The following is a 7,199-nucleotide window of genomic DNA, read 5'->3' as shown; positions in this document are numbered from 1 at the left end:
AGCGGTAGCTCCAGGCATAGCTCCAGTCTTATCAGTAGGGAACCCTGGCGTCAGTATTGCTTACAGAAGACAAAGAGGCTTTGCTGAGTCAGTTTCACAACACCAACTTACATGTAATAGCAGCAGCTTCAGATGGAGATTGTCTGCACTTCTGGGTTTTCCAGCCCTGGTAAGGTTGAGGCAAATGTACACGGCTCGAAAATTCCCATTTACTATGTGGGCCTGAAACTCCAATACTTTGGCCACCTGATGCAAAGAACTGACTCATTTGAAAAGACCCTGATGCTGGGAAAGATCGAAGGTGGGAGGAGAAGGGGAAGACAGAGGTTGAGATGGTTGGATGGCATCACCGACTCAGTGGACATGAGTTTGAGTAAACTCCAGGAGTTGGTGATGGACAGGGAGGCCTGGTGTGCTGTGGTTCATGGGGTTGCAAAGAGCTGTACAAGACTGAGCAACTGAATTGGACTGAACTGATGTGGGTCTTAGCTTCTTGGGAACAAGGCATGTGAACTCAGGCATGTGCTCATGTGCATGCACACACACACGCATATACACATGCACACACCAGAGGATTTTTCCATTTAATTTGCGTTCACTCAATTTGCCACTGACATTTGACAGAGCTGAAGCAACTGAGCATGAACACATGCAAGAAATGCATGATAGACTGATTACTAAGTCATAAACATTTTTCTTCAGTGCAACAGCACTGAGATAAGTGCTGGTGTTACTTCCAGCTTCTTCTCGATATTAAAATTTACCCAGAAAGTAAAGGTCAGTGGAAGAGCTCACCACTTGCAAGGAGAGTGTTGGAGGGAGGGAGTTCCTTTTCTGCTAGATAGTCATGACGCTGGGGAGGAAATCATGTCAGGCATTTTCCATGTCTGCCAGTTCCCCTAGTGTCTTGGGGGCCACAAGCTTACTTTCCTTTGCCAGCACATTTAATTTACAAGATGATTGTCTCACAAAACACAGCAGTTACATTTATGAGAACATATGCAAAGTTAAACCACTGACCCAGGAGTCAAATGAAATTTGCCATAAATGATTGAGCTTGTTCTTTGCTTTTATTAAAGCAAACAAGCCCTTTGTCCCTTAATTTTACAAATAAGTGCTATTGCAACAAATAGGAGCTTTACAGGTCCAAAAAGGACCACAAGCAACAGAAGTGTGACTTGCCCAGAGAGATCAAAGATTTCCCTCTGCTTATTGGACACAGGTTAGGGCGCTTGTCTCTCATTTTATTAACACAGGCCTGGCATCTGTGGTGGCTCCTTGGGATATTCCTTGGTAAATCAGAACCCTAGATAAATTGGACATAAGGTCTCACAATGACTTGGACTTCACCCAGGCAGGCCTCAGGTAGGACCTGCTCCATATGCTGACTTATGTTAAGCAGATAAAAAGGCTTGTTTGGCACCAACAGGAGCCTCCATGTTTCTTCATGGGCAGTGTAAATGAAGAAGGCATATGTCAGCCTAACCGCTATCATCTACAATACTGTAGGGAAGAGAGGATGGGAATAGAAAATGCACAGAATGTATTTAATAGGCCAACCTGTCAACCAGTTGCACTTTTTGTAGAACTTCTAACACATGGAAACATTTTGAGATTTTACCATGCTGGGCATCTTTGGAGAGTTTCTGTGCTTGTTATCATCATCGTTATTATCAATCATCAAATGAGCTAGCTGCAGGGCATTGTGGTGGGAGCTGTGGAGGGTACCAAGAAAGAAGTGTGAGACATAATCCATGCTGGGGTGACATGCTAGTGGTCAGAACTGGCTGGGGAAGGCCTGCAGGGAGGCGAGAGTGAGACAGGGAGCTCACTGGCCCCTGGAACTCAGATAATTTGGGACTTTTAAACATACCTCCAAAAGTCCTTTTTTTCTGTAGGACATACAACTCTTTCAGAGGTTTTAGCCTGGTAAGTCAGGGGCCCAAGCCCTTGATTATCTCTAGGGCTGGTGAATGAAAACCAAAGTGAAAAATTAGTTACAGTATAAGGCACTATATCACATGTTTATAGTGATGCCCAAGTGCAACACCCAGTAGGAACTTAGAGTTTTCTATTTGCTGTCGGCTTCTGAAAGTTTGGCAATAAGGAGTTCGTGATCTGAGCCACAGTCAGCTCCTGGTCTTGTTTTTGTTGACTGTATACAGCTTCTCCATCTTTGACTGCAAAGAATATAATCAATCTGATTTTGGTGTTGACCATCTGGTGATGTCCATGTGTAGAGTCTTCTCTTGTGTTGTTGGAAGAGGGTGTTTGCTATGACCAGTGCATTTTCTTGGCAAAACTCTATTAGTCTTTGCCCTGCTTCATTCCATATTCCAAGGCCAAATTTGCCTGTTACTCCAGGTTTTTCTTGACTTGCTGCTTTTGTATTCCAGTCCCCTATAATGAAAAGGACATCTTTTTTGGGTGTTAGTTCTAAAAGCTCTTGTAGGTCTTCATAGAACCGTTCAACTTCAGCTTCTTCAGCGTTACTGGTTGGGGCATAGACGTGGATTACCGTGATATTGAATGGTTTGCCTTGGAAACGAACATTCTGTCGTTTTTGAGATTGCATCCAAGTACTGCATTTCGGACTCTTTTGTTGACCATGATGGCTACTCCATTTCTTCTGAGGGATTCCTGCCCAGAGTAGCAGATATAATGGTCATCTGAGTTAAATTCATCCATTCCAGTCCATTTTAGTTCTCTGATTCCTAGAATGTCGACGTACACTCTTGCCATCTCCTGTTTAACCACTTCCAATTTGCCTTGATTCATGGACCTAACATTCCAGATTCCTATGCAATATTGCTCTTTACAGCATCAGACCTTGCTTCTATCACCAGTCACATCCACAACTGGGTATTGTCTTTGCTTTGGCTCCATCCCTTCATTCTTTCTGGAGTTATTTCTCCACTGATCTCCAGTAGCATATTGGGCACCTACTGACCTGGGGAGTTCCTCTTTCAGTATCCTATCGTTTTGCCTTTTCATACTGTTCATGGGGTTCTCAAGGCAAGAATACTGAAGTGGCTTGCCATTCCCTTCTCCAGTGGACCACACTGTATCAGACTTAAATTGAAGAAAGTAGGGAAAACCACTAGACCATTCAGGTATGACCTAAATCAAATCCCTTATGATTATACAGTGGAAGTGAGAAATAGATTTAAGGGCCTAGATATGATAGATAGAGTGCCTGATGAACTATGGACAGAGGTTCATGACATTGTACAGGAGACAGGGATCAAGACCATCCCAATGGGAAAGAAATGCAAAAAAACAAAATGGCTGTCTGACGAGGCCTTAAAAATAGCTGTGAAAAGAAGAGAAGCAAAAAACAAAGGATAAAGGAAAGATATAAACATCTGAATGCAGAGTTCCAAAGAATAGCAAGGAGAGATAAGAAAGCCTTCCTCAGCGATCAATGCAAAGAAACAGAGGAAAACAACAGAATGGGAAAGACTAGAGATCTCTTCAAGAATATTAGAGATACCGAGGGAACATTTCATGCAAAGATGGGCTCAATAAAGGATAGAAATGGTATGGACCTAACAGAAACAGAAGATATTAAGTAGAGGTGGCAAGAATACACAGAAGAACTGTACAAAAAACATCTTCACGCCCAAGATAATCATGATGGTGTGATCACTCATCTAGAGCCAGACATCCTGGAATGTGAAGTCAAGTGAGCCTTAGAAAGCATCACTATGAACAAAGCTAGTGGAGGTGATGGAATTCCAGTTGAGTTATTTCAAATCCTGAAAGATGATGCTATGAAAGTGCTGCACTCAATATGCCAGCACATTTGGAAAACTCAGCAGTGGCCACAGGACTGGAAAAGGTCAGTTTTCACTCCAATCCCAAAGAAAGGCAATGTCAAAGAATGCTCAAACTACCACACAATTGCACTCATCTCACACGCTAGTAAAGTAATGCTCAAAATTCTCCAAGCCAGGCTTCAGCAATATGTGAACTGTGAACTTCCAGATGTTCAAGCTGGTGTTAGAAACGGCAGAGGAACCAGAGATGAAATTGCCAACATCCACTGGATCATGGAAAAAGCAAGAGAGTTCCAGAAAAACATCTATTTCTGCTTTATTGACTATGCCAAAGCCTTTGACTGTGTGGATCACAATAAAGTGTGGAAAATTCTGAAAGAGATGGGAATATCAGACCACCTGACCTGCCTCTTGAGACATCTGCATGCAGGTCAGGAAGCAACAGTTAGAACTGGACATGGAACAACAGACTGGTTCCAAATAGGAAAAGGAGTGCGTCAAGGCTGTATATTGTCACCCTGCTTATTTAACTTCTATGCAGAGTACATCATGAGAAATGCTGGGCTGGAAGAAGCACAGGCTGGAATTAAGATTGCCGGGAGAAATATCAATAACCTCAGATATGCAGATGACACCACCCTTATGGCAGAAAGTGAAGAGGAACTCAAAAGCCTCTTGATGAAAGTGAAAGTGGAGAGTGAAAAAGTTGGCTTAAAGCTCAATATTCAGAAAACTAAGATCATGGCATCCGGTCCCATCACTTCATGGGAAATAGATGGGGAAACAGTGGAAACACTGTCAGACTTTATTTTTTGGGGCTCCAAAATCACTGCAGATGGTGATTGCAGCCATGAAATTAAAAGATGCTTATTCCTTGGAAGAAAAGTTATGACCAAACTAGATATCATATTGAAAAGCAGAGACATACTTTGCCAACAAAGGTCTGTCTAGTCAAGGCTATGGTTTTTCCAGTGGTCACGTATGGATGTGAGAGTTGGATTGTGAAGAAAGCTGAGTGCCGAAGAATTGATGCTTTTGAACTGTGATGTTGGAGAAGACTCTTGAGAGTCCCTTGGACTGCAAGGAGATCCAACCAGTCCATTCTGAAGGAGATCAGCCCTGGGATTTCTTTGGAAGGAATGAGGCTAAAGCTGAAACAACAGTACTTTGGCCACCTCATGTGAAGAGTTGACTCATTGGAAAAGACTCTGATGCTGGGAGGGATTGGGGGCAGGAGGAGAAGGGGACGACGGAGGATGAGATGGCTGAATGGCATCACTGACTCGATAGACGTGAGTCTGAGTGAACTCCGGGAGTTGGTGATGGACAGGGAGGCCTGGCGTGCTGCGATTCATGGGGTCGTAAAGAGTCGGACACAACTGAGCGACTGAACTGAACTGAACTGAACTCTGAAAGTTTATGTCTTTTGGTTAAGGAATGGCTTATTGCAGACCATACTTTGATCATGAGTTCTTGTCAAGTTTTCCCAGGCCTTCTTTTCGTGCATTTAATTTTCTTCAACATTTCCTACAGCTCTCACAAGAAGATGGAGCATTTAGATGCCTTTTACAACAGGGAACTGATGTGCTCAGGTATGACGGGAATGGTTTTTCCAGCTTTTCTCACCTAGACCTAACTCTGAACTGACAGCTTCCTCATTTGTGTGTGTGTGTGTGTGTGTGTGTGTATTTAATATTTATATTTATTTATTTAGTTGGTTGTGTCTTAGTTGCTGCACACAGGATCTTTGATCTCCATTGCAGCCTGTAGGGTCTAGATCCCCCACCAGGGACGGAAGCCACGCCCCTGCATTGGGAATGCAGAGTCTTAGTCACTGGACCACCAAAAAGTCCCCCTTATTGATATTTTCATTCTTTCTCTCAGCACTTAGTATGATATTTTGTTGCACTTATGAGCTTAAACTTCTGTTTACTAGATTAGAAGCTTCTTGAGGACAGGAGTCACATCTTTTCACATTTGCATACTCAGTGCCTAATAGAGGGAACCACCCGCCACCCAACCACCCCGCCCCGCATTCAATATCTATGAATGAGGATTTAGGAAGCCTTCCAAGATGATGCGAAAGGACTCATCTGAACCTCACCCTCCCTGATTATTCTTGATAAATGATTATTTCTATTATGACATGTAATTCAATATCAACATAAACTGAAGGAACAAGGAATGCAGTGACTCTAAAATCATTATTATATGATCTCAGAGTACATTGGTGGAATCACTGCTTGCACAGGAAGCTAGATTATTACTAATTAATGTGTGTCTCCAGAAAGCATTTCAATTAATGGAAGGGGAAGCAACTCTCAGGTGTGTTGGATGAGAGGCTAATGACTGCTGTTAACATTTCAACTGGAGAGTTTACATGTGGTTGAAAATCTATACTATGGATGCCTTAAGAGAATACATGTTATTTTCAGTATTTATTGACTGCCTACTGTGTGCCAAATATTCTCTTGGCAGGCTATTTCCTGAATGAGCTCATAACTTACTCCAGGGATTTGGCTATGGAAGTAATTTAATGTGATTGGACAGAAAAATGACTCCATTCATCAAACTGATATATTTACAAATTAAAATATATGAATCAGGATTTATGCTCCTATAGTTCATTTATTATAATAAATATTAGAAATCTAGTGCTCACTTCAGCAGTACATATACTAAAATTGGAATATATATTACATTGAAGAGTAGCATGGCCTTGTACAAAGATGACATGCAAATTTGTGAGGCATTCCATATTTTTAAAAAATCCATTAGAACTCTACATCTAGGCTACATCAAATTAATGAATATTTTAATAAAGAAAATGTCATTTAAAAAAATTCACTTTCAAGTCATTTAGCTTAAAAGATTTGTCCCAAATCTACCCATAATTTGAGAACATATGTACAGGCTGTGTTTTCTTTGGAATTTGACTGTTGTGTGAAGTGATTATCTGGTAATTGAAACAGTGCAGAATTTTCTTTACTTTGAAGTGCATGTGTGTTTGGTCACATTTCTGCTGAGGTAGTACAGTGTGATCATTTTCATTGCTTTTCTTCTATTAATACTGCAGAAACTTTTTCAATAAGAGAAGCTGGTTGCAATTTCAACTTTAAAATAGGCAAAGAACTTTCCATGCAAAACAAAATTCTCTTCTATTTAGTTGACCAGAAGGAGGCTCCCTTCTACCTCCCTGTATGAAGTTAGACTAAAAACTTGTGAACTTACTTCTTCTAGGTGGTTCTAAAGTGTCCCAAGCTATCTCTGTCATTGGTGGTAGAAGGGGCAGCACCCTGAAATTTTCCCTGGAGGAACAGAATTTAAATTTGCAATCATGGATAAGAAGTGAGTGTTAAGTGTTCTTTCCTTCCAGCTCAGTCATATATTTCTCTTCTAGTTGAATAACAATTAATAAAA

General features: G+C 41.4%; 1 non-coding gene across 1 annotated transcript; it reads left to right on the top strand.

Moving 5' to 3' along the window:
- Positions 1-6,433: 6,433 nt before the first annotated feature.
- LOC113893822 lies at positions 6,434-6,543 on the top strand. Its single transcript, XR_003511351.1, has one exon. It is a non-coding gene; the product is annotated as a U6 spliceosomal RNA (small nuclear RNA).
- The last annotated feature ends 656 nt before the right edge of the window (positions 6,544-7,199 follow it).

Source organism: Bos indicus x Bos taurus, chromosome 5 (assembly GCF_003369695.1).
Source record: "Bos indicus x Bos taurus breed Angus x Brahman F1 hybrid chromosome 5, Bos_hybrid_MaternalHap_v2.0, whole genome shotgun sequence".
NCBI lineage: Eukaryota > Metazoa > Chordata > Mammalia > Artiodactyla > Bovidae > Bos > Bos indicus x Bos taurus.
The sequence above is the reverse complement of the archived record's forward strand: the minus strand, read 5'-3'. Positions and strand labels throughout refer to the sequence as shown.